Source organism: Hyperolius riggenbachi, chromosome 6 (assembly GCF_040937935.1).
Source record: "Hyperolius riggenbachi isolate aHypRig1 chromosome 6, aHypRig1.pri, whole genome shotgun sequence".
Classification (NCBI taxonomy): Eukaryota; Metazoa; Chordata; class Amphibia; order Anura; family Hyperoliidae; genus Hyperolius; species Hyperolius riggenbachi.
In genome coordinates, this window is record NC_090651.1 from 11805032 (window position 1) to 11820362 (window position 15331).

The window sequence follows — 15331 nt, forward strand, 5'->3', positions numbered from 1 at the left end:
GGTGATATTTTAGAGCAGAAGAAAATGAAGTTCTGAGATTAGTTTCACTTTAAATCTCTTGCGGGTCTTCTCATGTAATGGGAGTACAATCTGTCTGCTCGGTGATGTGATGGGGTCACATCTGTGCCAGGACTACTGAGCCTCTTATTACCAGTTCAGTGTTCTCCCCAGAATCTTTTCCAGCCGGGTGGCATGAAATAGTAGCCGGGTGGGGCAATAAGAGAGAATGCAGGGTCGGTGCTTCTCTGCACAACTCTGCATACAGCAGAGGAGGAGGTGAACTGATGACAGCCGGGCGCTCACCAAAACTAGCTGGGTGGAACACCCAGCTAAAAGAGCCTGGAGAGAACACTGCAGTCAGATAAAGTATACTGGTACACAGTATAATCTCGAACAATAAACTCAGGTATAGTAAACTACCTCTCCAGGTACCGGCCAATCGCCATTATAAGTCTATGGGAGCAACGCCTGGTATAGTAAACTCTGATATAATAAAGCTCCTGTTATAATAAACAGTTTTGGCCCCTACATGACTCTGGATATAGTAAATGTGTGCAAGTGTATCACCCATGATCGGCTGCTCTCTTCAGTCTGGTGCTTCAAGTTCCGCTGGCAGAAGTATCGGAACCACTCACAGGAATCGAGTGGTTGCCTCTATTCAGTGATGGCTGCAATTGTTAAGGAGCCCTGGATAGTGTACCAGCAATATGTCCAGTCTGGCTATGCAGCCCTAAGGTATACTTCACCTTGTAGTACACTAAATGTGCAAGTTCTTGTACTGTTACCTCCAATGGGAGGACAGAGTTTAACCTTTGAAGCAGAAAATGTACCAGGGCATGCTGGGCCATTGCTAGGACAAGTGATTATACTGTACCTCCAATGGGAGGACAGAGCTGCTCCTGTGCAGCAGAGAATGTACCAGGGCATGCTGGGCCATTTCTAGGACAAGTGCTTGTACTGTACCTCCAATGGGAGGACAGAGCTGCTCCTGTGCAGCAGAAAATGTACCAGGGCATGCTGGGATATTTCTAGGACAAGTGCTTGTACTGTACCTCCAATGGGAGGACAGAGCTGCTCCTGTGCAGCAGAGAATATACCAGGGCATGCTGGGCCATTTGCTAGGACAAGTGATTATACTTTACCTCCAATGGGAGGACAGAGCTGCTCCTGTGCAGCAGGGAATGTACCAGGGCATGCTGGGATATTTCTAGGGCAAGTGATTATACTGTACCTCCAATGGGAGGACAGAGCTGCCCCTGTGCAGCAGGGAATGTACCAGGGCATGCTGGGATATTTCTAGGACAAGTGCTTGTACTGTACCTCCAATGGGAGGACAGAGCTGCTTCTGTGCAGCAGAGAATGTACCAGGGCATGCTGGGCCATTTCTAGGACAAGTGCTTGTACTGTACCTCCAATGGGAAGACAGAGCTGCTCCTGTGCAGCAGAGAGTGTACCAGGGCATGCTGGGCCATTTCTGGGACAATTTCTTATATAGTAAACCACCATTCCTGGTTCCTTGGAGTTCATTGGAACAAGATTATACTGTATAAAGACAATTCTGATAGGAGCCAAGAGAATGACTATCCCTACCCAGGAATCTTACTCTGCCTGAGTAGTATTTACATGTATATACAAGTGGGGGCTGTTTGTTGCTCATGTGAGTATTTTTGCTATATGGTATATTTTAACGATTGATTGTGGTGCGTTCTTTGAAGACAGTGTGGACACAAGAGTCTGATCCTGCAATTTGTTGTAATTTATATACAATGTAACTCTTCAAAGTGTTTTTAATTAAGTAAGCAGAAATGTATGGCCACCTAGGGTGCATAAACACATCCAATTTTTAAATGGCCAATTTTACCGATTCCACGCAGATTGTAAATACAGTGGAACCTTGGTTTGCAAGCATAATTTGTTCTGGAAACATACTTCTAATCCAAAGCACTCTTATATCAAAGCGAACTTCCCCATAAGAATTAATAGGAACTCAAGGCGATTTGTTCCACAATCCAAAAACAGTTATAGTGTGCATGTAGTATTTGCGTGTGTGTCTTTAACCAGTTGCCGCCCGCGTCACGCCGATGGGCGTGGCTGCGGCGGCAGCCCCAGGACCGCCTAACGTCAATTGGCGTAAAGTCCTGGGGCTCTGTTTTACAGGAGATCGCGCGCAGGCTGCGCGCACATCTCCTGCTTGGGGGGGCGGAGCTCCGCCCCGCCTTCAGTCTTCGAGCGGCTATTGCTGCTCGGGAGACTGTTAGACGGCGTGATCGCCGTCTATTTACATTGTGCAGCGCTGCGATCAGCAGCAGCGCTGCACTGGGGACAGCCACGTCACACGGCTGTCCCCCTGGGACACTGGAGAGCGATCGGCTCTCATAGGCAGAAGCCTGTGACAGCCGATCGCAGTAATTGGCTGGCTGTGGGTAGGGAGGGGAGGGGAGGGAGGGGATTTAAAGAAAAAAAGTGTGTTAAAAAAAAACAAAAAAAAAACGAACAATAATATTTATTAAAAAAAATAAATAAACATGGGGGGAGCCATCAGACCCCACCAACAGAGAGCTCTGTTGGTGGGGAGAAAAGGGGGGGGGGGGGAATCACTTGTGTGCTGTGTTGTGCGGCCCTGCAGCTTGGCCTTAAAGCTGCAGTGGCCAATTTCACTAAAAATGGCCTGGTCACTAGGGGGGGATTAGCCCTGCAGTCCTCAAGAGGTTAAAGGAGTCATCCGGCAAAAAAAAAAAAAAAACGCTTTGCTCACCTGGCGCTTTCTCCAGCCCCTAGCAGCCGACTGTCCCACGCTGACCTCTCCTCTGCTGTCCGCCAGCATCCCGGGCTCCCCACGCGGTGCAGAGGCCGACCTAGAGGTCGTCCTTACTGCGCCTGCGTGAAGCGAGCTGTCAATCATGGCTGCGGGCAACTTGGCCATGATTGACAGCGCGCTTCACACAGGTGTAGTAAGGACCTCGGCCTCTGCACCTCGCGGGAGACCGGGACGGCGGCGGGGAGCAGAGCGATCAACGTGGGACAGTCGGCTGCAAGAGGCTGGAGAAAGCCCCAGGTGAGTAAAGCTTTTTTTTTTTTAGCCTGATGACTCCTTTAACAAGGAACTTATCCAATGACAGTTGCTTTTGAGGATTTCATGGATATGTGACTTTTCACAGTCTCTACACTCAGATACGTACAATCCTGCAGCGGCAAGGTCAGAGAGAACTATTGGCTCAGTTGTGATGAGGTGACGCATGTATACTTTTTTGCTTGTATATCAAGTCATAATTTAACAAAAATGTTTTGCTTGAATTACAAAGTGCTCTTAAACCAAGTTACTCTCAATCCAAGGTTTTACTGTACTATAAACAGATTGTGTAGGTAAGCCATCATCCTACATGGAAGTTCTAAAATTGTCCAATCAAAATTAGAGGTGTGTACACACCCTTAAAGTGAACCTCCGGACTAAAAATCTACTCAGCAGAACTGAAAAGGCTTGGTGTTTAACAGTTTCAAAGCATCACAACTTTGTTTTTCTTACCAAAGCATCATTTGTAGCTGCATTTTTAGCTAAGCTCCACCCATCAAAGAAAACTGCCCGGGCTTTTTTCCCTGATGCTGTGCAACGCATGATGGGATTTCCTATGTTATTAACGTTGCCTAGCAACTGGGAGGGGTGATCAGCACACAGGACAGTTGGAACTGTGTCTCATGCTCCCTGTCTCCTCCTTTCAACCAAAAAGATGGCTGCCCTCATGATGTTTGTTTAGGCTGAAGTTCCTCTTTAAGCCTTGTTCACATAAATTACCAGTGCTATCGCAAGCTGCTCAGCGATTATTTTTTTCACTACCCGAAGTCAGTCAGGAAGTGAACTCTTTAACCCGGAAATATATACAATGTATTTATTCAAAAAAGCACCCAGGAAATCACTAAACAAAGTGCTTTTTCAAGCACTTTGCGATATACCTTCAGAAAATGGAACATGAAGCTGAGGCAGAGCCCTTAAAGGATTTATGAGGCGAAAATCAGTAAACAAGTTAAATACCTATGGTGCATTAACATCTTTGGGGGACGCCATCCGGGCCCCCCGGTCCATCCGCCTCGTCTTTTAAACAGCCATGGCTCCTGTGGGGTCCCGTACTGATTCCTCGGGTCACCTTCACCTGCCCCAATCAACATGGCCACCGGGTCCTGCCGCACCTGCGCCATTGTCATAGTCGCAAGCGCAGCTCTGAGTCCGCCTCCATCTCTGATCTCGTTCCCGGCGGTCTCGTGGACGTAAATCATGCGAGACCGCCGGGAATGAGGTCAGAGATGGAGGCGGACTTAGAGCTGCGCAGCCGCGCTTGCGACTATGAGAACGACACGGGTGCGGCAGGACCCGGCGGCCATGTTGATTGGGGCAGGTGAAGGCGACCCGAGGAATCGGGTCGGGACCCCACAGGAGCCATGGCTGTATAAAAGATGCGGCGGATGGACCGGGGGGGGCGGATGGACCGAGGGGCGCGGATAGCGTCCCCCAAAGATGTTAATGCACAATAGGTATTTAACTTTTTTACTGATTTTTCGCCTCGTAAGTCCGTTAAAGCGGATTACAGATAAAAAACTAACTATAACAAGTAACTTGTCTATATCTCTTATCTAAAGTTTAGATAGTTTACACAGCAAATCTAGCTGCAAACAGCTTCAAAAGTGTATGATTATTCCTGTGATACAATGAGGGAAGCCATGTTCTATTTGTCACATTATCACAGGCTGAGGGCTGGAGATGCTACCAGCTTGCCTGTGTGTAAATTCAGTCCCCTCTCCTCCCTTTTGCCTATGAAATCAATGGCTAGTAACCTCCTCCTCCTGCCCAGACTGAGCTCCCATAAGCCCTTGCTACAGTGCCAAGGCACAAAAGGAGCTGTGGGCGAGGCTTGTTTATTTTATAGGGAATTAGAGCAGGGCATTTCAACCCTGTCCTCAAGTACCACTAACAGTGGTGAATTAGAGTATTAAAACAAAAAAAAATGTATTTGGCTTGAGGAATGCCCTATAAACTATATGAAAGGAACACAATTATGCAATGAGTAAAAAGTTTATCTCGGATCCACTTTAACCATTACACTATCCAGCCATCACTACAGGCAGTAGCAGCAGTCTTGCCCAAGGTACTGGCTTACTGAACAGGAAGAGCTGTGATTCAAACCCTGGTCTCCTGTGTCAGAGGCAGAGCCCTTTACCAGTACACTATCCAGTCACTTTTAAACACCAGTTGCCTTACATCCTGCCGATCTTTCATGCATCAGTAGTGTCTGAATCACACACCTGATACAAGCATGCGGCTAATCCAATCACACTTCAGTAAAGGTACATACACACGTGTTAACAGCTCAGTCGGGAGCCTCTTTCCCTTCCCTTCATTTGTGGTCCACCAGCACACCCTGGAGAGTGTGTGCCTGTGCCCTGATACTTCTATCAGCCCCAGTGGCATTGCAAGACCTCCCCACCATCAGGGCTGGGGTGCATGGGCTTTGTGAAGTTACCCACCTGTCAGCTACCCCTCGGATTCTGGTGCCCTAGTCCCAGGCCTTCCCCCAAATCCAGCTCTGCCTCCGCCCCCTCATTCGCTACAGAACACCTCGCTAGCCTCAAGGCTAAGAACTTGTTGTACAACAAAAAACGTGTCTGCACAACATCGTTTCCCGAATCGTTACGCAAGGGATCATCTCCTGTTTTAGAGGCAGAGGATAAGCAGGACAGCCAAGCAATGTTTCAAAAGGAAATATATGTATATCGGCCTCCATACATGTCTCATTTGTGCTTTAATTCCACAAGAAAATGGACAAAAAAAAAAAGTGTTTTCTGCTACCTGTGCACATTACGGATATGTTTTAAGCAGTTTCATGCTCCCAGGCGGATCTTTTGGAGCAGAGAGCTCAAATAATAGTGATTATTTTACTTCTGGTCTGTGGGACATTCCCTGTCGATCAGATTTCACTTAATTATATTGTTATGTTAAAAATACAAACAAAAGCCTAGCACCTGCTCCGAATAGAGGCTGGTGACTGCTGGATGCTGTAGCACTGAGCCCCCAGGTACCCGGCTGTGTGTGCAGATCTTTGCTTTATATAGGGCTGTGCAAAGTGGCAATGGGGCTACTTAAAAATTCACTGGCGCTGCGTAACCTGGTAACGCTGTTTTATTTCTATGTATGTTTTCTAATTTGTGATGCTTAACTGCGTAGTGGCTGCACTTTCATTGTTTCTCAATTTTTAAGTTTTATTTAGTTGGTGTAAAGTGGCTAGAACCTATTTTGGACTTTATTGCCACCCTATGTCCTCCTCTGTGAGAATTACAATTACTTCCTGTCCAGACATTTTCAATTTTTTGGAACTGAATAGTTAAACCAAAGTGTTTCACTTACCTAGGGCTTCTGCCAGCCCCCTGCAGCCTTCTTTTCCCACGCCGGTTCTCCACGATCCTCTGTTCTCCCGCCGCCAGCTACTTTCGTTACCGTCGATGCGGCAGCTGTGCCTGTGCGCCCCGCGTATTTTTTCTTCACGTTTCTGCCCGCAATATCGTCTTGCGCTATTAGCGTAGGAATCTATTGCGGATGGGAACGCAAAGGATACGTGTGGCTCGGGGCGCAGTTGCTGCCAACTTACAAGTCGACGGTATGACTAATGAAAGTAGCTGATGGCGGGATAACGGAGGCTCGTGGAGAACCGGTGCGGGAAAGGAAGGCTGCAAGGCACTGGAAGAAGCCCCAGGTAAGTGAAACTGTTTTGTTTTAACTATTCAGTTCCACTTTAAGAAAATCAAGAGCCTAAACTAGGCTTTAAAGAGAACCCGAGGTGGGAATTTATTATGTTAGTGGGGCACAGAGGCTGGTTGTGCACACTAACACCAGCCTCTGTTGCCCCATGGTGTGCCTCCAGGACCCCCCTGCGCGCCGCTATACCCCCCCAGTGCTGGCGACACGCAGCGTGTCGCCAGCACAATGTTTACCTCATGCCTGTCTGTTAGCGCCGCTCCCCCGCCTCCTCCGTATCGGCGCTACCCCACCACGTCACTTCCCTCCAATCAGCAGGAGGGAAGGGACACAGGCGGGTAGCGCCGATAAGGAGGAGGCGGGGGAGCGGCGCTGACAGACAGCGCTTAGGTAAACATTGTCGCCAGCACTGGGGGGGTATAGCGTCGCGCAGGGGGGTCTTGGAGGCACACCATGGGGCAACAGAGGCTGGTGTTAGTGTGCACAACCAGCCTCTGTGCCCCACTAGCATAATAAATTCCCACCTCGGGTTCTCTTTAAAGTGAACCAGAGATGAGAGTGATATGGAGGCTACCATATTTATTTCCTTTTAAACAATACCAGTTGCCTGGCAGCCCTGCTGATCTATTTGACTGCAGCAGTGTCTGAATTACACCAGAAACAAGCATGTAGCTAATCTTCTCAGTTCTGACAATATTGTCAGAAACACCCGATCTACGTATGCTTGTTCAGGGGGTATGGCTGGTATGGCAGATGATCAGCAGGGCTGCCAGGCAACTGGTATTGCTTAGAAGGAAATAAATATGGCAGCCTCCATATAACTCTCACCTCGGGTTCACTTTAAAAAAAGTGTACCCGAGGCGACATGTGACATGATGAGATAAACATGTGTATGTACAGTACAAAACATGAATAACCAGGCTGTTTTACTTGTTTTTATTTTGCTGTTTGAGTTAATTTCTAGGCATGGAAGTGACAGCTTATGTCTTGTTCGGGAATACAGTATAGTGAACATCACTGATAAGCAAATTACAGCCATAAACGTTTTCCTGGCATAATACAACTAAAGGTGGCCATACACTGGTCGATTTGCCATCAGATTCGACCAACAGATAGATCCCTCTCTGATCGAATCTGATCAGAGAGGGATCGTATGGCCACCTTGACTGCAAACAGATTGTGAATCGATTTCAACCTGAAACCGATCACAATCTGTGGAGCCGCCGCTACTGCCGCCCCCCCCCCCCCCCCCCTGCAATAGATTACCTCTTCCGGCCGGCACGAATCCCCCGGTCCCCGAGACGTCTTCTTCTCCGCTCCGGGCTCCAGACCGTTCCTGCAGCTACTGAACTTCCTGTCCAGGGGAAGTTTAAACAGTGGAGGGCGTTCTACTATTTAAACTTCCTGCCGAGACAGGAAGTTCTGTGTAGCTGCAGCTGGTCCGAAACCGAGCGCGGAAAGAAGACAGCGGGGACTAGGGGACTCGTGCTGGCTGGAACAGGTAATGTATACCCGCTGTATTGCGTCGGTCGTCGGGCATTCGGACGCCGCTATCGACGCACTCCCGACCCGCCGGCGATCGAGAAAAATCTTCCGCACGGACGGATTGACGGGAATGATCGATTTAGGACGGAAATCGACCGTTCTGTCAGCTGTGTGCGCGGCGATTTCACAGCCGATTCGATCACTGTGATGGAAACTGCCGTATATCGGCGGGAAAATCGTTGGGTGTATGGGCCCCTTAAGAGATAAAAGACATGAACGATTGACCTTTTTCTAACTCTGGGACACTTAATAGACAGCCACTGAATAGAGACAGCAAAATATTCAACCTACTTTATAAACATATAAATATAAGAGCAAACCCTGGGATACTTAAAAAAGTCATTTTTAGGAGTAAGAGGATAAATATACCAGTAATTGTTTATAAAAGTTTTGTTTATCATAAGTTTATTTACACCTTGGGTACATTTAAAAAAAATCCTCTCAGGTAGGAAAGCTTACTCAGAAGATGGGAGGAATAAATGGCCCCTGTTCACTTAGCTTTTCTCTTGTGTGGAGATATTTTCACACCTTATCAATAAGTTTTAATGAACTGTGAGGCATAGGAAAAAAAAAGTCTGGCACTATAGTGTTTATTGTGCAAAAGGTGACACAAAGATGCAGGTTCAAGGCATCAGCAGGATTTGACAGTATGCAAAAAATCATATAACATTTCAAAAGTCATACCAATGGCATCTTTGGTGGTGTCTGGGTGGAGTACAGCAGCGGTGGGTGCCAGAGGGTCCACGGCCTAACGACCGTTTCGCGTGGCTTGCGCCAAGCTTTCTCTAAGGAGGATGTGCACAGTGGTCCTTTAACACACATTACCATAGCAACACTTGCATACTGTCAAATCCTGCTGATGCCTTGAACCTGCATCTTTGTGTCACCTTTTGCACAATAAACACTATAGTGCCACTTTTTTTTTTTCCTATGCCTCACAGTTCATGAACATAACTTTCCTTATTAGTCTTAAGCACATAGTTGTCTGGGTACATCATATTTTTGTTTATTATCAGCGTTCACCCCGAGTGCCTGCCAGCTCTCCCACACACACTCAATAAGTTTTAAGCCAACCAATAATACCTAAATAAAGAAGTTTATTTGGTACCTAATTTTTTTGAAGTACTTTTTCAGTTGCAACATGCTGAAAAGTTAAAGGGGTTCTCCGTGTCTTTTAAAAAGTAAAACTGACACTTACCTGGGGTTTCTAACGGCCCCCTGCAGCTGTAATGTCCCGCGCCGGCCTCCTCCGATCATGCATTCCCTGCCGCCGGCACCGGTGTAATTATTCTTCTAACTAGACGAATAGAACTGCGGCTGCGCTGCCGTGGCTGCGCGCGTGCTTGCTCCCGTGCACGTCATCGAGAGCTTACTGCACAGGCACACTACAGTAACTGCACCTGCGCAGTAAGCTCCCGATGACGTGCGCAGCTGCAGTTCTAGTCGTCTAGTTAGACAAAAAATTACGCCAGCGGCGGGGAACAGAGCATCGGAGGACGACGGCGCGGGACAGTACAGCTGCAGGGGGCCGATAGATGCCCCAAGTAAGTGTCAGTTTTTGCTTTTTACCACCTTCACATAGTATAAGCGCTTACCTTCACAAATCTGTTTAAAGTATTCAAAGTCTGCTAACCCTCATATTACACGGAGGTGGTAAAATACACCTTTATTTTGTAGAGAAGATGTAAAATTATCTCCTAGGAGAAACGGTGAGAAAAGTCAGGGGAAAAGTTAATTGCATATGAGTCAATGAGTTTAAAGTAACCTTGGGATGGTGAAATGCAGAGATTTTATACTCACCCAGGGCTTCCTCCTGCCCCATGAGCAGCAATGCGTCCCTCGCTGTCCTCCTGAGTACATCCGTTCAGCCGCAATCAGCCCCGAGAATCTGCCTAAGTCGCGCCAGCCAGCTCTTCTGTCCATGTGTGGCGCCTCCGCGCATGCGCAAAAAGGCCGACTGTGACAGATTACCAGGGCTGATTGCAGCCGGGAGGACGGTGAGGGACGCATTGGTGCTCATGGGGCTGGAGGAAGCCACGGGTGAGTATAAAATCTTTTCATTTCGCCATCACAGGTACACTTTAAAGGGGAACTGAAGTAAGAGGTATACGGAGGCTGCCATATTTATTTCCTTTTAAGCAATACCAGTTGCCTGGCAGCCCTGCTGGTCTATGTCTCTGCAGTAGTATCTGAATAACACCAGAAACAAGCATGCAGCCAGTCTTGTCAGATCTGACTTTAAAGTCTGAAACACCTGATCTGCTGCATGCTTGTTCAGGGGCTATGGGTAATAGTATTAGAGGCGGAGGATCAGCAGGGCTGCCAGGCAACTGGCATTGCTTAAAAGGAAATAAACATGGCAGCCTCCATATACCTCTCTTTTCAGTTCCCCTTTAAGAAAGCCAGAGGACTGCCAGATGTGAAGCCAGAACAGAAAGGGTGGGAATGGAGGAATAAATGTGAGTGTTAGAATATAAGTGAGAAGGTTACTACACTATATGTGCTAAACACCACCTCCTGCGCTGCCCACTTCACAGCTCATCGCAGCAGGCACACTTCATTCTGTTTATAAAAACATGAAGTTCCTTTTGTAAAATGTACTTAGTGTTTGGTAAATGTTTGTCCAGCCCCCAAAGTGCTCTTTGAAGTTCACAAAAAACAGCTCAGCTGTCCATCAGCTGAATGGGGGTGGTCCTGACTGGCCGACGGTCAACAGAGCCAATGTAACACGCCACGTCTAGTGGCAACTAGATGTCAAATACTGAGTTCAGTTGCTGCACTGCAGCCATGTCTCCAGTCAACTGTGAAGCCTACAAACCCAGCAGCAAGCCCTTCCACTGACTGTCAACTGTTCTTGGGAACTAGCTCTAAGGCCCAGTGCACACTGGGCGGATCCGGCGGTTTGAGGTTTTTAGCAAGCCGCAAACGTGCCTCTTGCTGCACGTTTGCGGCTTGCTTAAAACCTCAAACCACCGGTGTGCACCAGCCCATAGAGATACATTAGCCACGCGGATGCTGATGCGGCCGGAGGATCTCATACAAAATCCACTCTGTGTGCACCCGGCAAATATCAGCTCTCTGCTCCCAAAACCGCTGGCGGTTTAACGATCTGCTAGCGGGTTTGGTGTGCACTGGGCCTAACTGAGCACTTGTCATTCTGTTATTGGCTTTGTCCATAGAGGATGAGATAGCAGGGCAGTGTTCTCTTCAGGCTCTTTTAGCCGGGTGTCCCACCCGGCTAGTTTTGGTGAGCACTCGGCTGTCATCTGCTCACCTCCTCCTATGCTGTAAGCAGAGTTGTGCAGAGAAGCACCAGCCCTGCATTCTCACATCTTGCCCCACCCGGCTACTTTTTCATGTTACCCAGCTACTATTTCATGCCACCCGGCAGGAAAAAATTTCTAGGGAGAATACTGCAGGGGTACAGCTGAAAGTGTACCTTCCACCATCCTCCACTGCCTGCAGCCTCCGCAAATGGCCCCGTGGCAAGTCATCCAGTCGGAGTCAAGCTGTGCGCGCTCCCATAGCTGGGAGCATGCATAACCAGGCATGCACTGTATGCAGTACGGAGCAGAGGACTTTTCGGGGGCAATTTGTGGAGGCTGCAGGCAGTGGACGACGGCGGCGGGGGAGCCATCAGGCCGGAGGGGGCTGGAGGAAGCCCCAGGTATGCACACATTTTTTATTTTGCCCCATCTCAGGTTCTCTTTAACCCCGCCCTTTCCGCTGTAATCAGAGGGGAGTTTGTGACGGAGGTTAACCAGACAGCAGCTTGAGTGGAAGGGGCTGTTCTTCAGGGTCATATATTAAGTTCAGCTTTTAAAGGGTACATGAAGTGACATGGAACTTGATGCACAAACCAATAGTAATAATGCCACGCACAGGCTGCGCACCGCAATATCACGGGTACTAATGCCAGCAGAGTACCACACATTGCGCAATTAGCGAGAGCCATTGTACATAGGTAATTCATGTTATGTTACTTGCAGTTAAAATCTAGCAGAACCGAAAGGTTTTGGACTAGTCCATCTCCTAACTGCCAAAATAGTAAGATACCAGCCAGCCTCCCTACTCACTTGCATAGTATTTTGCCAGTTAGACTTTGCAACTGCCATCCAGGAAATGTTTTTGAAAACAAAGAAAACACTGAAATCCCCCTATGAGGAGATGTACTAGTCCAATAACTGTTACGGTTCTGTGAGATTTTAACTGCTTACTTTTTTTTTGCTGCAGTGGTCCTTTAACACATTACCATAGCAACACTTGTGTTACCCATGTTAAATGAACTATGTGTGGTACTCTGCTGATGTTATTACTGGTAATATTGCCTGCTGTCTCAGGTCCTCCTTCAGCATATGCCCCCCCCCCCCCCCAAATTAGTGTCAGGTCCATTTCCAGCATATCACCATTCATCCCACCATGCAATTTGCAGACCTCCTTCAGTTGATGTCCCCCTCACAGCTGTTAGGCCCCTCTCCAGCAAATCTGCCCCACCAGTCTCAGGTCCACCTAATGCAAATCTCCCCTCCCCAGCAGAATCATGTCCTCTCCTCTAGCAATGCCCCCCCCCCCAGCAGTGTCAAGTCCTTCTGTAGCAATGTTCCCCCCTTCCCACAGTGTCATGTCCACTTCTAGCAATGTCAGGTCCCTGTCCAGCATAGCCCCCAGCTGTGTCAGCTACCCCTGGAGAAGAACTCCCTCCAGCTGTCTCAGGTCCTCCTCTAGTATATTTCATCCACAAGTGTCAGGCCCCTGTCCAGCCAACCACCCCACCAGTGTCAGGCCCCCTGCAGAAGAACTCCTTCCAACAGTGACAGGTCCTCCTCTAGTATATTTGCTGCACAAGTGGCTGGTCCCTGTCAAGCCAACCCCCCCCCCCCCCAAAGTGTCAGGTCCCCCTGCAGAAGAGCTCCCTCCAGCTGTGTCAGGTCCCCCTGCAGAAGAGCTCCCTCCAGCTGTGTCAGGTCCCCATGCAGAAGAGCTCCCTCCAGCTGTGTCAGGTCCCCATGCAGAAGAGCTCCCTGCAGCTTTGTCAGGTCCCCATGCAGAAGAGCTCCCCCCAGCTGTGTCAGGTCCCCTTGCAGAAGAGCTCCCCCCAGCTGTGTCAGGTCCCCATGCAGAAGAGCTCCCGAAAGCTGTGTCAGGTCCCCATGCAGAAGAGCTCCCCCCAGCTGTGTCAGGTCCCCATGCAGAAGAGCTCCCGAAAGCTGTGTCAGGTCCTCTACTAGTATATTTCATCCACAAGTGTCAGGTACCCCCCCCCCCCCCCCCCAGCAGCTGCCCTCCACCAGTGTCAGGTACCCCGACTAAAGAGCTCCCTCCAACAGTGACAGGTCCTCCTCTAGTATATCTCCTCCACAAGTGGCAGGTCCCCCTGTAGACAAGCTTCCCCCCCATAAGAGTCATGTCCTCCCCAGCATAGTCAGGTCCCCCTGCAGCAGAGCTCCCCCCAGACTGTCCATTCATCCTCCTCAGGTGTCAGGTCTCCTGCTGAAGAGCTCCCTCCAGCAGTGACAGGTCCTCCTCCTCCAGCAGTCAGGTTCTCCTCCAGTAGTGCCAGGTCCCCCTCCAGCAGTCAGGTCCCCCCAGTTTTGCCTGGTCCCCAGCAGTCAGGTCCTCCTCCTCCAGCAGTCAGGTCCCCTGCAGCAGAGCTCCCTCCAGCATTGTCAGGTGCCCCCAGTAGTGCCAGGTCCCCAGAAGTCAGGTCCCCCTCCAGCATTCAGGCCCTCCTCCTCCTCCAGCAGTCAGGTCCCCCCAGTAGTGCCAGGTCCCCAGAAGTCAGGTCCCCCTCCAGCATTCAGGCCCTCCTCCTCCTCCAGCAGTCAGGTCCCCCCAGTAGTGCCAGGTCCCCAGCAGTCAGGTCCCCCCAGTAGTGCCAGGACCCCAGCACTCAGGTCCTCCCCCAGTAGTGCCAGGTCCCCAGCAGTCAGGTCCTCCCCCAGTAGTGCCAGGTCCCCAGCAGTCGGGTCTCCCTCCAGCAGTGCCAGGTCCTCCTCCAGCAGCCTCAGGCAGCTCCAGCAGTCAAGTCCCCCTCCAGCAGTGACAGGTCCCCCTCCAGCAGTGACAGGTCCCCCTCCAGCAGTGACAGGTCCCCCTCCAGCAGTGACAGGTCCTCCTCCAGCAGTGACAGGTCCTCCTCCAGCAGTGACAGGTCCCAAGCAGTCAGGTCCTCCCCAGTAGTGCCAGGTCCTCCTCCAGCAGTTTCAGGTCCCCCTCCTCCAGCAGTCAGGTCCTCCCCCAGTAGTGCCAGGTCCCCCTCCAGCAGTCAGGTCATCCACCACTTACAGGTCCCCCTCCTGCAGCAGTCAGGTCCTCCTCCAGCAGTCAGGTCCTCCACCACTTACAGGTCCCCCTCCAGCAGTGACAGGTCCTCCTCCCCCCAGTAGTGCCAGGTCCTCCTCCTCCAGCAGTAGTAGGTCCCCCTGCAGAAGAGCTCCCTCCAGCAGTCAGGTCCCCCTCCTCCAGCAGTCTCAGGCCGCTCCATCACTCAGGCCGGCCTGTGCTCGCTGTGAGTGGAGAGGGGGGCGGGGTCAGCTGACATGAGGGGGCTGCAGTCACAGAGCCGGGTGTTCCCCGCACCGCCCTCCCTCCTGGGGGTCCCCGGGGCAGAGGCTGCACGCTGAGCTCCCCGGAGTCCCTCCGCCCCACTTACCGCACAAGCATCAGCCAGCGACCCCCGCCACACACCATTCCCATCCGCATCCTTCACCTCCTCCGGATCCACATTCTGGGAAAAAGAGATCCCTCCGCCCATTGCCAGGGCACGGGGCCCGGTGACGCGGCCGGCGCTGCCGCTGGGTGTGTTGCGTCACGTCACGCACGTCATGCTGTATTCGTGCGCCGGGAGGAAAGCTAGTCCGCGCAGGATGGGGGAGCCGGAAGGGAGCTGTGGGGTCCTTCTGTCTGCAGTGAGAGGCGGCATAGGAGACCCTGCAGCTCCCGGGGAGCGGCCCCCCAGCCAGAGAGAGGCCGGCCATGCAGGGAGCTCATCACCACTGAATGGAGGGATGAGAGTGGCCTGATGGGCTCTTCTGTAGTTCTTAAAGG

General features: G+C 50.5%; 1 pseudogene; it reads right to left on the reverse strand.

The window, feature by feature from the left end:
- LOC137522350 (zinc finger protein 2-like) overlaps positions 1-15006 on the reverse strand; it is a 62955-nt pseudogene extending 47949 nt beyond the window's left edge.
- Between the last annotated feature and the right edge of the window lie 325 nt (positions 15007-15331).